General features: G+C 38.5%; 1 protein-coding gene and 1 pseudogene across 1 annotated transcript in view; one reads left to right on the top strand and one right to left on the bottom strand.

Moving 5' to 3' along the window:
• The window catches only part of IL1RAPL1 (interleukin 1 receptor accessory protein like 1), a 1,471,712-nt gene that overhangs the window by 85,797 nt on the left and 1,370,019 nt on the right, over positions 1–15,896 (top strand). The gene's annotated exons all lie outside the window — the stretch shown is intronic.
• On the bottom strand, positions 3,627–4,876 carry LOC118635818 (annotated as a pseudogene).

Raw genomic sequence — 15,896 nt, 5'->3', positions numbered from 1 at the left:
TAACAATTAGGTTTTATTCTTCAAATCCTTCAAAAAGTCTCTTTTAAAATTTGGAAACTACATTAACAAATAATAAAAAAGACATGGGGATATGTTTATTTCAAGTTATGCCTTGAAATTTTCATACAGATTTAATCATAGGGGCCCCACATATTTGTTAACTGCTAAATGGAGTATCCTAGTTATACTTTTGTATCTAAGCCAAATAAAAATCATAAATTTTGTTCCAACACACTTTCTAGCCAAAAGGACATAAGCATATTTAATAGTAAAATTAGTATCGATTGTATTCAATAACACATTTTTTTGTTTGCAATCTTTCTATTGTGAACGTAGACTGAGTTTGGTAGTCCAGTGCTCATGTGTTATTTAACAGGTCCTTTAAATGGTTAGGTTTTCCTAAATGTTTGTGATTTCTACCAAGAAACTATGATTGCAAAGAAGTCTAGATTTTCTGTCCAGCTGGGTAGCAGGATAATAAGAATCACTCAGAACCACTGCCTGGGCTACATTTATTGAACAAGAGGGGCATCTGCATGAACAAACCATAGAAGCTTAATGCATCTGGTCAGTAAAGAAATTTGTCTTGGCTGGAGAAATTAAAAACCTCTTTTTCCAATAAACTTACTCTGCCAGAGACACTAGACCAGAATCAGAGGCCATCCTATGTATTTCATGGGCTTTTCTCAGTAGAAAGAGCATGGGAGATGCTGAACTGTTTTCTCTGTCTAGCCAATTTAATACAAAAAAAAAAAAAAAAAAAAAAGATTGAAACCAGTAGGTCTGCATTGGTATTTATTTTCCAATGCTTTCCTAATTGAGTTTTATAGTATTCAGAGCATAGTGTTAAATTGATTCACCTTTCTGAGGATGAGAATTGTAAGCAATTTGATTAGTTTTTCTCTATTTTCATCTTCTGACATGTTCTGTTATAACTAAGAAAGTTATAGCCCTTTTTTTCTTACTGAAAATAATTTATATTCAGTAGTGTTTTTGTACCTGCACAGAGCATAATCTCTCCAGGCTTAAATATCAACATTTGCAGTTATATGCTTATGATGGTTTTAAGAACAGTTCCAAAGACAAATTATATTTTTGAACATTCATGATACTGAGTTTATCCTTTAGACCTTATAATTGAATTTTGTAAACCAGACACATTCCCATGTGTTTTATCTAGTAAAGCAAGAAGAGAATGTTAAAAAATAAAAAAGATGTTTTTTATATGACTATTAAACATGATAAATGAAGGGAATCTTGTTACCATGAGAGACATAACTTTATTGATTGTTCATTTAAAAGCTGCTAAATGAATTAAAATATAAAAGCTGAAGGGGCTGATACTTTCCTCTTGATGAAAACTTTGTTCTAGGAAAGATTTAATGACCACTTACTAGGAGCAGTGATACATAGGGTGGTTCCTCTTTCCCTTCCTTTCATGCCTTTCACAGCTGAGTCCACCACTGATGCTCATCCCCACTTTCACCTGCCTTACTTTTGTCCAGTTTCATCTTTGGACAAGGCTCTGGCACCCTAACTTCAGTTTTTTTGCTCTGGTTCATTGTCCTCATAACAAACCCTGTTTTCTAGAGGCAGTGCAACAATTATAGCAACTTGCCAATCTTGCCATCCTACTTGATAGGAATCCCTTAATTCCAGTGTCTTGCTTGGACAGCCTCACTTCAGTCCCTTTGAAAATTATTCATGCTTGTGTGCTTTCTACTTTATTTCCAAGGTCCTCTCTTAAAAGGCCTGTGCTCTCAGTGGCTAGCACATTCAGGTGTATAATCTTAGTGTAAAGGGTTTTTCCTTATTTACTGTCTTCTGGGACTAGAGATAACTGAGCACTGTGTGAGCACTGGGACCCTGATAGGGGAAGAGGTGAGGTGTGTTGTGGCAAACTAAGATTGTAAGGTTTCCCAGGGCATGATCCATGACTCTTGTTGACCATTATCTTTCCCACACTTAACAAGTGTCTTTGGCCCTGGCCGGTTTGGCTTAGCGGTTAGAGCGTTGGCCTGCGGTCCTGAGAGACCCGGGTTCGGTTCCCGCTAGGGGCACGTACCTCGGTTGCAGTTTGTCCCCGGCCCTGGTCGGTCGTGCAGGTGGCAGCCACTCGATGTGTTCCTTTCACATCGATGTTTCTCTCTCTCTCTCTGTTCCTCTCCCCCCACCCCACTCTACCGGAACAAAAAATGGAAAAATGTCCTCGCGTGAGGATCAAAAAAAAAACAACCAAAAAACAAGTGTCTTTGACACTAGATCTGCAGTGTTGATTACATGAATGAGTAAATGAATGTTCCCATTTCATAAATTGTCTAGAACTGACATTAGTTGTTAGGATGGATGTTACTTATTTCATTGGCTTACTAACTTTAGTTTTAAACTGTGGAAGCCCAGGACATGGTCAGTTTTCTTTTTTTTTTTTTTTTTTTTGACAAATCTACATCTTTAGCTGGGTCTGTATAATCAAATAAGAATATTTTCTGAAATATAATAGAGAAGTGCAGGCTTTCTTTAAGTGTATTGAAGGTGCATTGTATTAGAATAACACTGGACCAAAGCATTAGTCTTTGAATTTCATTTTGAAATCACATAATGTGGTTGCTTTTTTTTTTTAAATTAAATAATTACTTAAAATTGCATTTACTCCTCAAACTAAGTAGGAGCTTATTTTGCTTAATAGGTGACTTATGTAATATTTTTCTGGTCACATATTTGCTTTTCTTGTTTTTATGTAGAAGAACAATTTATTCCATTATAAGCACTTACACAGTTAATCATGCTGGTGAAACAGGTCACCCGGAACAGAGATGATATCAAACTAGTAGTCAAGGACTAACTCCTAAAAAATAGCAACTCTTATCCAGGACTAATTTAATTACAAAAATACAGACTATCGATTCACCTCAATTTAACTGGACAGTCTACTTGTGGTATAACTGTCAGGTAAAAACATGCATCTTTATAAGTTGATGGTCCCAAGTTTTTCTAGAAAAACATTTCATAGAAAGGAAAGAAATAATATGAAAACAGCTCAAGAAATACACTATCAAGCAAACATATATGGGGAAAGAGGAACATGTAGTTCTGACTTAACTCACAAAACTGAGAGGAGACTGGTCTACATAGGAAAATGTATATCCTGGAGACTCAGGTTTGAAGGTTTTGAAGTAGAAATGTATGTCACTTCAATAGCCCCTAATTCCTGAATAAAAACAACATCTTGCAGTACTTATACTTCATGGCTCAGACATCTACCTCACATGGCTCTATTCCTTACTTACTTCTAGCCTTTACTTAAATGAGTCTGAAAAACTTGGGGATGTAGCATAAGAAGAAAAATAAAATAACCACACATGATATTCCCATTTCAGTGGCTACTTTAGATCTTCGTTACTAGAAAATTCCTGAAGAAAAATTTAAATGTAAGTCTGTGACTTTACTGAATCAAGGCCCCCTAGTTAATATTTAGAAAACACCCTTGGTTTGGGATAATAGCTTTGTTGATGGTACCTATTATAGAGAGATAGCTGAACAACGTCTCTGTCTCAAAACCAGTGTTAAATCAATATCAGGGTTGGGAGGGGAAAAAGGGGAGTCTAAAATTACAAGTGCAGACATAACTAAGACTGCTGTCCTTCTGGATCCATGTTTCCTCAGGGTCTCCATCATTATAAATGTTCTCTGTCATTTGGCACACTTGCATGATAGTGTCTTCTGACACAGAACAGATCACCCAAGGTTCATTGGGATTCCAGGAGAAATCAGGTATCTTGGCAGTATGACCACCAAGAATTAACAACTCCAATGACCCATCTTCTGCATCTTCTGGGGGTTGTTCCTCTCCAATATTACTTAAATCCCAGACATTTGGTCTGCGATAAGGCCACTGGAAGCCAAAATAGTCTTGTTGTGAGGCAACCACTGAACCTGGAATATTTTATCCTTATGTGATTCAAAGAAATGCAATTTAAGTTTCAGATTTCTCATATCCCAACCGTCTTATCAGCTGATCCTGTGGCTAATATGAACTCAAGGATGTGAAAGAAAGGCAGTTCATTTTAGCAGGTGAGCATTAACTGAGTGATTTGGTGTGGAAGTATTGTGAACGAGTATCCCAGAACATAAGTTTCTGATCATCAGCAACCAACCCAAACCGAGACTCATGGAGCCAATGCCAGAAAACATCTTCGACTACTGCAGGTTGCCCTGTAAAGATGGTTTTTGCATCCACAAATTTTCCTTCCTTTGGAACAATACTGATCCACAGGTAGATGGTATGGTCATTTGAAACACTAAGTGCATGCCCACTGGGATTTGGGTTCCAAGAAAGCCCATAACCTCCCTTCTGGTGTCCACAGAGACACAAGGCTGGGTTGTGTTCTCCAGAAGGGTCTTGTTTAGAAAGTTGTTTTGTATAGTCAAACACAAGAACATTACTGGATGAAGTCATTGTTGCAATATGCAAAGGTTCTGTAGTATATAATGTTCCCTGTTTACTTCTTCATGGATGATATTGATTTCCATTTCAATTTTTCAACTAACAGAACCAAAGACTCTAAATTTTCCTTTCTAACTGTCGTAGTATGAAGCATCAAATGAAGCATCATCTTTAGGGAGTTGCACACTGGCTATTGCAGTTTTTGGTCATCCAGCGTGTATGGCTCCAAGGCAAGTCTATGAATGCTGAAATCTTTCCCTTCTGGTCTGGTTCCGTTTGGGAGTCACTGTGCAGTTCGGCTGGGCCACTCCAGAGCATGGGCCATCACCAGACAGTAAAGAAAAAGGGAGTGTTCTTTTTCCATAGTTTGTACTCTTCACTGATCAAATGTTCTTCTGCTGCATCATCAAAGGTTGCTTTCCTGTCAGCCATGGCAGGCAAGCAGGCAGGCAGGCAGGCAGGCAGGCAAGCCAGCCAGAAGGATTCTGAGGTCCAGTGTGGTGGGAAGGATGGGGAGGCTATAGGCTCTTGCTGTGACCATGGCCTCTATTGTTTCCTGCTGCCCCTCTCTTCTTTTCCATTGACTGTATTTGCCTCATTATTTGGGGGCTCAATAAGATTAAGAATAACATTAAATGTCTTCTTTGGATTTAATGATGAAAACAAGTTCATTTTTTGCATTATAGACTTTTTGTCAACAAAATATTTTGAGGGAGGAGTATTTTATATATCAATGGTTTTTGTTATCTAAGTTAAAATAAGTGCAATAACCATTTAGCCTAGATTTGTTTTAACTGGCCTGATTTTCAAACAGTCTGAATTATCTACCTACATTTCAAGCTATGTGTCCTAATTTTGGCTAGGGAAAATATGATCCTGTTGGAGATACATTTATTTTGGAAAATATAACCACTTTAGAATTTCATTTTTGTCTTGAGTCAGAGTAAACTTATTTTTTAATGGCTTGAAAAAAAGAAAAATTCAAAACCCAAGCATTTTAAAGGTTGGAGAATACTTATAAATTTATGCAGTATGCATGGTTTATTAAAAATTTGATGTTTAGACCAAAATTAACTAATGAACTTGAAAAATATCTAGCTCCATTTAAAAAATATCATGTATGCACATTTTATACATTTAAATTCCTGTGTCTGTGTCTAGTGAAGGGGTTCAGAACATGTCTCCCCAAGATTTACTTACTACTTTGGCATGTGGCTTATTTTTGGCTAAAGCAATCAAGACTCTGCAGGCTCACAAGAAACTTACCTTGCCCTTAAGAAATTTAAATCAGGGCCCTGGCCAGTTTGGCTCAGCGGTTAGAGTGTCGGCCTGCGGTCCAGAGGGACCCGGGTTCAGTTTCCACTAAGGGCATGTACCTCGGTTGCAGTTTGTCCCTGGCCCTGGTTGGTTGTGCGGGTGGCAGCCACTCGATGTGTCCCTTTCATGTCGCCGTTTCTCTCACTCTCTCTCTCTTCCTTTCTCTCCCTCCCACTCAATCTGAACAAAAAATGGAAAAGAAAAGGTCCTTGGGTGAGGATTAAAAAAAAAAAAAAATTAGGGACCTTGTCCATAACAATGTATCACCAGAGATAACATTTTATGACCTATATATAGGACAGGGCAAACTTCTAATTATTGAATATGTGCTCTTGTTATCATCTTATGATTTTTCTCCCTTCTGAAGCCTCAGGTGCCTTATCTCTTCCTTAACTCAGTATGCCATATATTCCTCATTTTACCTTTTTTGTCTCTGAACCTCTCATGTATGTACTTATGTAATGAAATTTGGGTATTTTCTCTTGTTAATCTGTCAATTTGATTATTGGACCAGGTGAAAGAACCTAAAAGGGTAGTGGAAAATTTATTCCTCCCCCCAACTGGCAACATAGGTTTAAAATAGGTAAGAGGAACCGAAAAATGGCGGCAGAGTGAACGGAGCTACACAGACCATCTCCCAGAACCAAACTGAAATTACAACTATAACACAGACAAATCGACGGGAAAAACCAACAGAAAAGCAGCTTGCGAGGACCATACAATGAAGGACACTAACTCCATCCCGGTAGGCTTGCGAAGGCGCGAAATGGGGGCTGGGAGCCCACGGTCGGCAGCTCGGCAGCGGCCTTAGCTGGGAGCAGCGCCCTCGGGTCACACTCCCAGGCGGCTCCACAGCGCAGCCGGGACAGAGGCTGAAACAGCCACAGCCACAGAGACTCACCTTGGGCTCCGGCAGAGGGAGAGCAGACTGGACTGGAACTGTGTCGGGACACTTGGGGTTTGGAGGGCACTCAGAGCTTTGGCTGAGTGCAACCACTCAGGACGGTGGCCACATTGCTCCTTCCCAGGGCTCTGAGGAGAGGCAGCAGCCCCTCCCTCGGAGATCCAACTCTACCCTGTGGGCCATTGAAGTGCTAATTGAGGCTCACTAACAACCAGCATCTGCCCCACCCTCGTGAAAGCCCCTTGGCTGAGCACCAGAGGGAGTTTTTCAATCAACTGACAACCCAAAACTCATCAATTAACCTAGACTGCTAGCCTCCAGGCAAAAAGCTAGAGGATAACAGTACGTTTCCTGGGCTGGCAACTTTAACCAGGAAAGTAAGACTTGACAGTGGTGTTCAATGTGGGTCCTCCCTCGCTCATCTAAACACAGGAGAGGGAGCCACAAAGAGCAGAACACCAACACCCACAGGGAGAACTTGACAGGCTCCAAAGCCCACAGTGATAGCCAAAATGGTGAAACACAGAAACAGAAGCCAAATGAAAGAGCAAGAGACCTCCACTGAAGATGAGATCAATGTGGAGCAATTAGGCATGTTAACAGAGCTAGAATTCAGAGCCATGATCTTGAGGAAGCTGAACAGCATGAGTAAGGACATAGAGACACTGAAAATAAGCCAAATAGAAATTAAAAACCAACAAGAAGAGATAAAAAATGACATATCCGAAATGAAAAACACATTGGAAGGTTTAAAAAGCAGAGTAGGGGAAGCTGAGGACCGGATCAGTGAATTAGAAGACAGGGTAGAAAAAATCAACCAATCAGAAAAACAAAAGGAAAAAACTATTGAAAAACAGGAAGACAGCTTAAGAGAACTATGGGACACCTGGAAACGTAATAATATTCGCATCATAGGAGTCCCCAAAGAAGAAAATGGGCAAGGGATAGAGAATATATTCAAAAAAATAGTGAGAGAAAACTTCCCTAATTTGGTGAAGGAAGAAGGCATTCAAGTTCAAGAAGCACAGAGAGTCCCAAGTAAGAAGAACCCAAACAGGCCCACACCAAGACACATAGTAATTAAAATGCCACAAATTAAAGACAAAGAGAGAATCCTAAAAGCAGCAAGAGATAAGCAACAGGTTACCTACAAAGGGAACCCCATAAGGCTCTCAGCTGACTTCTCCCAAGAAACACTACAGGCCAGAAGAGAATGGCATGAAGTAATCAAAGTCATGAAAAACAAGAATCTGAATCCAAGACTACTCTACCCAGCAAGGCTATCATTCAAAATAGAAGATCAAATAAAGAGCTTCCCAGACAAAAAAAGGCTAAGGGAATACATTAGCACCAAACCAGCACTGCAAGAAATGTTAAAAGGACTGCTGTAATTAGCAGTAGAAATGGGAAGAAAAATAGAACCACACTAAACAAAAATGGCAATAAATAAGTACATATCAATAATCACCTTAAACGTAAATGGATTGAATGCTCCCATAAAGAGACACAGAGTAGCTGATTGGATAAGAAAGCATGACTCATCTATATGTTGTTTACAAGAGATCCACCTCTCAACGAAAGACTCACATAGGTTGAAAGTGAAGGGATGGAAAAAATTTTCCAAGCAAATGGAAAGCAAAAAAAAAGCTGGGGTAGCAATTCTCATATCTGATAAAATAGATTTCAAAATGAAGACCATAACTAGAGACAAAGACGGCCACTACATAATATTGAAAGGATCTATCCAACAGGAAGCTATAACCTTGATAAACATATATGCACCCAATATTGGAGCACCAAAATATATTAAAAATCTTCTGGAGGACTTCCAAGGAGAAATCGACAACAATACAATCATAGCAGGGGACTTCAACACCCCGTTGACAGCACTGGATAGATCCTCTAGGCAAAAAATTAGCAAGGAAACAGAGACTCTAAATGAAGCACTAGACCAAATGGATTTAATAGATATCTACAGAGAATTACACCCCAAAACTACAGAATACACATTCTTCTCAAGTGCACATGGGACATTCTCAAAGATAGACCACATGATAGGACACAAACTAAATCTCTACAAGTTCAAGAAGATTGAAATCATATCAAGCATCTTCTCAGATCACAATGGCATGAAACTAGAAATCAATTGCAACAAGAACATGCAAAGACATTTCAACACATGGAGGCTAAATAGCATGTTATTAAACAATGAATGGGTCACCGAGGAGATCAAGGAAGAAATTAAAAACTTCCTGGAAACCAATGAAAATGAACACATAACAACACAAATTCTATGGGATGCAGCAAAAGCAGTTCTGAGAGGGAAGTTCATAGCACTACAGGCCTACGTCAAAAAACAAGAAAAATTTCTAATTGACGGTCTAACCTCACAACTTAAAGAATTAGAAAGCAAACAAACAAACAAACAAACAAAAAAACCCAGAGCAAGTAGAAGGAAGGAAATAGTAAAGATCAGAGCAGAAATAAATGACATAGAGACCAAAAAAACAATTCAAAGGATCAATGAAACAAAGAGCTGGTTTTTCCAAAAGATAAACAAGATTGATGGACCCTTAGCTAGACTCACCAAGAAACAAAGAGAGAGAACCCAAATACACAAAATCAGAAATGAAAGAGGACAAGTAACAACCAACACCACGGAAATACAAAAGATCATTAACAACTACTACGAACAACTATATGGCAACAAATTCGACAATCTAAGCGAAATGGACACATTTCTAGAAACACACAGTCTCCCAAAACTATTCCCGGAAGAAATAGAAAACTTGAACAGACCAATAACAACTAAGGAAATTGAAGAGGTAATCAAGACTCTCCCAGCAAACAAAATCCCCGGCCCAGATGGTTTCACAGGGGAGTTTTACCGAACATTCAAAAAGAACTAACACCCATTCTCCTCAAACTATTTCAAAAAATTCAAGAAGAAGGAAGACTTCCAAACACGTTCTATGAGGCCAGCATAATTCTAATTCCAAAACCAGAAAAAGACACTACGAAGAAAGAAAACTACAGGCCAATATCCCTGATGAACATAGATGCCAAAATCCTGAACAAAATATTAGCAAATCGGATCCAGAAATACATCAAAAAAATTATTCAACATGACCAAGTGGGATTCATTCTAGGGATGCAAGGCGGGTATAATATTCGCAAATCAATAAACGTGATACACCACATCAACAAAATGAAGAATAAAAACCACATGATCATATCGATAGATGCTGAAAAAGCATTCAACAAAATCCAGCATCCATTTCTGATAAAAACGCTTAGCAATGTAGGAATAGAGGGATCATATCTCGACATAATAAAGGCCATATATGAAAGACCTACAGCCAACATCATACTCAATGGACAGAAACTAAAAACATTTCCATTAAGAACAGGAGCAAGACAGGGATGTCCACTTTCGCCACTCTTATTTAACATTGTACTGGAAGTCTTAGCCACAGCAATCAGACATGAAGAAAAAATAAAAGGGATCCAGATTGGAAAGGAGGAAGTGAAACTGTCATTATTTGCAGATGACATGATATTGTACATAGAAAACCCTAAAGACTCCATCAAAAATCTATTAGACTTAATAAATGAATTTGGCAAAGTAGCAGGATACAAAATTAACGTCAAGAAATCGATGGCATTCTTGTACATCTATGATGAACTCACAGAAAGAGAAACTGAAAAAACAATCCCATTTACCATCACTCCAAAAAAATTACGATACCTAGGAATAAACTTAACCAAAGAAGTAACGGACCTATTTGCAGAAAACTACAGGTCATTGAAAAAAGAAATAGAGGAAGATATAAAAAAGTGGAAGCACATACCCTGTTCATGGATTGGAAGAATGAACATCATTAAAATGTCCATACTACCCAAAGCAATCTATAGATTCAATGCAATCCCCATCAAAATACCAACGACATATTTCTTAGAACTAGAACAAATACTTCAAAAGTTCATATGGAACCAAAAAAGACCCCGAATAGCCACAGCAATCTTGAAAAAGAAGAACAAAGTAGGTGGGATCACAATACCAGATATCAGGTTATACTACAAAGCGACTGTAACCAAAACAGCCTGGTACTGGCACAAGAACAGGCATATAAACCAGTGGAACAGAACTGAAAACCCAGAAATGGACCCAAGGCAATACGCTCAATTAATATTTGACAAAGGTGGCAAGAGCATACAGTGGAGTAAAGACAGCCTCTTTAATAAATGGTGTTGGGAAAATTGGACAGCTACATGCAAAAAAATGAAACTAGACCATCAACTTACACCATACACCAAAATAAACTCAAAATGGATAAAAGACTTAAATGTGACCCGTGAATCCATAAAAATTCTAGAAGAAAATATAGGCAACAAAATTTCGGACATCATACGGAGCAGAATTTTCTCTGATACATCACCTAAGGCAACAGAAATAAAGGAGAAAATGAACACATGGGACCACATCAAACTAAAAAGCTTCTGCACAGCAAAAGAAACAATCATCAAAATGGAAAGGCAACCCACTGTATGGGAGAACATCATTGCCAATGATGTATCAGATAAGGGGTTAATTTCCAATATATATAGAGTGCTCATACAACTCCACAAAAGGAAGACAAAGAACCCAATTAAAAAATGGGCAGAGGAGCTGAATAGACACCTCTCCAAACAGGACATACAAATGGCCAATAGACATATGAAGAAATGCTCAACATCACTAATCATCAGAGAGATGCAAATTAAAACAACAATGAGGTATCACCTCACACCAGTCAGAATGGCCGCCATCAACAAATCATCAAACATCAAGTGTTGGCGAGGGTGTGGAGAAAAGGGGACTCTAATACACTGCTGGTGGGAATGCAGACTGGTACAGCCGCTATGGAAAACAATATGGTGCTACCTCAAAAAATTAAAAATTGAACTTCCATTGGACCCAGTGATCCCAGTGCTGGGAATATACCCTAAGAAGCCTGAAACACCAATCAGGAAGAATATATGTACCCCCATGTTCATAGCAGCACTATTTACATTAGCTAAGATCTGGAAACAGCCCAAGTGTCCACCAGTAGACGAATGGATATAAAAGCTGTGGTACATATACACAATGGAGTACTATGCAGCGGTAAGAAAGAAAGATCTCTTATCCTTTGAGACGACGTGGAGGGTCCTCGAAAGTATTATCCTAAGTGAAAGAAGCCAAGCAGAAAAAGACAAATACCACATGATCTCACTTATATACGGAATATAATGAACATAACAGTCTGAGGAATACAGTAGACCCAGACACATGGAAGTAGGGCACAGACTGACATCCCTCAGAAGAGGGGCTGGGGGGTGGGGGGGTGGGAAGAGATAAACCACAGAACTTATATGCATGTATGCATGACCAATGGACATGGACAACTAAGCCGGGGACAGGGTGGTGGGTGGGGTGGGGCGGGGGGTGCCAATGGGGTAAAAAGGTAAAATATCTGTAACAAAAAAATAAATAAAAATTCATAAAAAAAATAAAAATAAAAAAATAAAATAGGTAAGAAATAAATATTTCCTTGTTTTAATTTCAAAGCACAAAATATGTACTTAAAAATAGTCTGTTGGTATATATAGGGAAATTCATAACTAATTATTGTAAGTGATGGTAAGATGGATGTATTTTTTGTAGTAGATATAAATAGGGTGTGGCTAAAATTATTAGATACCCAACCATAATATATCCCATTATTTGGTCAAGATAATTCTTGACCTACAATAGCAGCATTGAGCAGTTGTCTTTTTGGTGTTTCTTCCTTTTACACTTTTGGGCTTTAAATGCTTAAAATGGGTTATCCCATTTATCCTTTCTGTGGCCTACACTGAATATTTATTTTGGCTAATCTTAACCAAGTTCCATGATAATATTTAAAGGTACGTTTCAGGACATTCTCAAAGCATCATTGTTAACCCTCGGTACTTTTCTAACATGTCACGTCATGGTTGCTCGACTATGTCTGCCATTCTGTGTGTGTTTGCCAAGCCCCAGCAGGTTGTTGTAAATAGGCATTGCTGTTAGGCTGAGAGACAAGCTGCATTACAAGACATATTTGCTGCTTATATTGTCCCACTATTTTTAACCAAAGCCAATATATATATTTGAACACCTACCAGATGTTCAGCATTTTGTTAAGTATTGTGGAGATTATGGGTGTAGGATGTGGAAGGCAGTATCAGATAGAAATATAAAAAGGGATCCTGCTGTTGAGGACAACAACCGTATACAAAAATAATTAGAAACCATATAAGGACAAATATACAGACAATGGGCTTAGATTATATTGCTTAAACTCTTCATGGTGCAGAATACATGTCTGGGCAGCTCCAAATCCCAAAACCTTTTAGAAGTTTAATTGGTTGGGATACATTATGGTAATTACACTCCATTCATCAGTTGCATGAGTTTAGCTGACTTTGTGTTTGAATCATTTTCATTGTTAAACATAGTATTTGGTAGAAGGGATCTGATCTTCATGATTGTCAACGGGAATTTTTGACTGCTGAAATACTTTAGGTGATAATGACCCCAACACACTTAATTTAATTTTTTCTACCACACCTAATTTTTAATCCACTACATTTTCATTTTATTGATCTGTCTTCTAATTTTAGTGCTAAAATAACTTGAAAGCATCATTTGATTCTTAAAAACTATCTAAAAATCAGGATTTGACATTAGACAGAATTCATATCTCCATTTATCTCTATATACATTCATGGTCTTTTAGGATGTCAACTTCAGCATAAATTAAACACCCAGGGAAAGAGAGCGTTTAAAAGTTCACATGGAGTAATAAATGTTGGAGAGGTTGTGGAGAAAAGGGAACCCTCATTCACTGCTGGTGGGAATGTACACTGGTACTGCCTTTATAGAAAATAATCTGGTGATTCCTCCAAAAAATAAGAATAGAGTTACCATATAACTCAGCAATCCCTCTTCTGGGTATTTACCCAAAAAACTTGAAAACATGTATGTGCAAAGATATATGTACCCCTATATTCATTGCAGCCTTATTTGCAGTGGCCAACACATGGAGACCACCAAAGTGTCCTGCAATAGAGGATTGGATAAAGAAGATGTGGTACATATACACATTGGAATACTACTCAGCCATAAGAAAAGATGAAATACTGCCATTGGCGACAACATGGATGGATCTTAAGAATATTATGTTAAGTGTAATAAGTCAGTCAGAAAAAGCTAAGAGCCATATGATTTCACTCGTATGTGGGATATAAAACTGCAACTCATGGACACAGACAGCAATGAGGTGGTTGCCAGAGGGAAGGAGGTGGGGGACAGGGGTGAAGAGGCCTAATATATGGTGATGGTAGATGATTTGAATTTGGGTGGTGGGTGCACAGTGCAAGATACAGATCTTGTGTCATAGAAATGTACACTTGAAACCTATATGACCTTATTGACCAATGTCACCCCAATACATTTAAGAAAACGTTCACATGGATCTCTCCTGTGCCCCCCATCCCAGAAATCATCACACTATTGTTTGTGTCCATGAGTTTTTTCTCTTTTTAAAAAAATATCTTTCTATTGATTTATTTTAGAAGGAGAGGGAGAGAGAGATAGAAACATTAACGTGAGAGAGAAACATCGATCAGCTTCCTCCTGCATGGCTCCCACTGGGGATTGAGCCCACAACCCGTGCATGTGCCCTGACTGAGAATCAAACCAGGACCTCTCAGTTCATTGAGCCACACCAGCTGGGCATCTATTTTTTAATTTTTTGTTCAATCCCTCTATCCCCACAACCCTCCAACCCCACCCTATTCTCAGAAACTGCTAGCCTGCTCTCTATCCCTGTCTGTCTTTTTTGTTTGTTAGTTTATTTTGTTCATTAGATTCCACATATGAGTGACTGGCTTATTTCACTTAGCAAAATATTCTCCAGATCTATCCATGCTGTCACAATGGGTAAGATGTCCTTCTTTTTTATGGCTGAGTAGTGTTCCATTATGTAAATGTACCACAGTTTTTTTATCCACTCACCTGCTGATGGATACTTGAACTGCTTCCAAATCTTGGCTATTCTAAATAATGCTGCTATGAACCTAGGGGTACATACATTCTTTTCAATTAGTGTTTGGGTTTCTTCAGATAGCCAGAAGTGGAATTGCTGGGTCATAAGGCAGTTCAATTTTTTTTTTTCCTTCAAATCTTTATTTTTGGATGTAAAATGTATTACAGATGTTCCACATTTTTCCCCCATTGACCCCCTCCTCCCCACTCCCACCCCCCTCCCACCTTGTCCCACACTATTGTCTGTGTCCATTGGTTATGCATATAAGTTCTTTGGTTTATTTCTTCCCACCCCCCCAATCCCTTTCCCTTTGAGGTTTGTCAGTCTAGCAATGAATTTGTGCTTCTTAATCCCTTCACCTTTTTCACCCCTTCCCCCAACCCCCTTCCCAACTGGCAACCAACAAAATGTTCTCTGTATCTATGAGAATGTTTCTGTTCTTCCTGTTCATTTTGTTTGTAGATTCCATTGTTGATAGATATGTATTCATTGCCATTTTGTTTGTTCATACATTTTATCCTTTTCTTCAAAAAGACCCTTCATCATTTCATATAATAACGGTTTGGTAGTGACGAACTCCTTTAACTTTTTCTTGTCTGGGAAAGTTTTTATATGTCCATCGATTCTAAATGACAGCTTTGCAGGATAGAGTAATTTTGGTTGTAGGTTCTTGGTTTTCATCACTCTGACTATTTCTTGCCACTCCCTTCTGGCCTGCAAAGTTTCTTTTGAGAAATCATCTGATAGTCTAATGGTAACTCCCTTGTAGGTAACTAGCTGCCTTTCTCTTGCTGCTTTTAAGATGCTCTCTTTGTCTTGAACCTTTTGCATTTTGATGATGATGTGTTTTGGTGTGGGCCTCTTGGGGTTCATCTTGTTTGGGACTCTCTGTGCTTCCTGGACTTGTATGTCTGTTTCCTTCACCAAGTTAGGAAAGTTTTCTGTCATTATTATTTCAAACAGGTTTTCCATTTCTTGTTCTCTCTCTTCTCCTTCGGGCACCCCCAAGATGCGAATGTTGGCACGCTTGAAGTTGTCCCATAGGCTCCTTACACTATCCTCATTTTTTTGGATTCTTTTTTCTTTTTGCTGTTCTGATTGGGGATTTTTTGCTTCCTTATATTCCAAATCGATGGTT

This window comes from Molossus molossus, unplaced genomic scaffold (assembly GCF_014108415.1).
Source record: "Molossus molossus isolate mMolMol1 unplaced genomic scaffold, mMolMol1.p scaffold_m16_p_2, whole genome shotgun sequence".
Taxonomy (NCBI): Eukaryota; Metazoa; Chordata; class Mammalia; order Chiroptera; family Molossidae; genus Molossus; species Molossus molossus.
The sequence above is the reverse complement of the archived record's forward strand: the minus strand, read 5'-3'. Positions and strand labels throughout refer to the sequence as shown.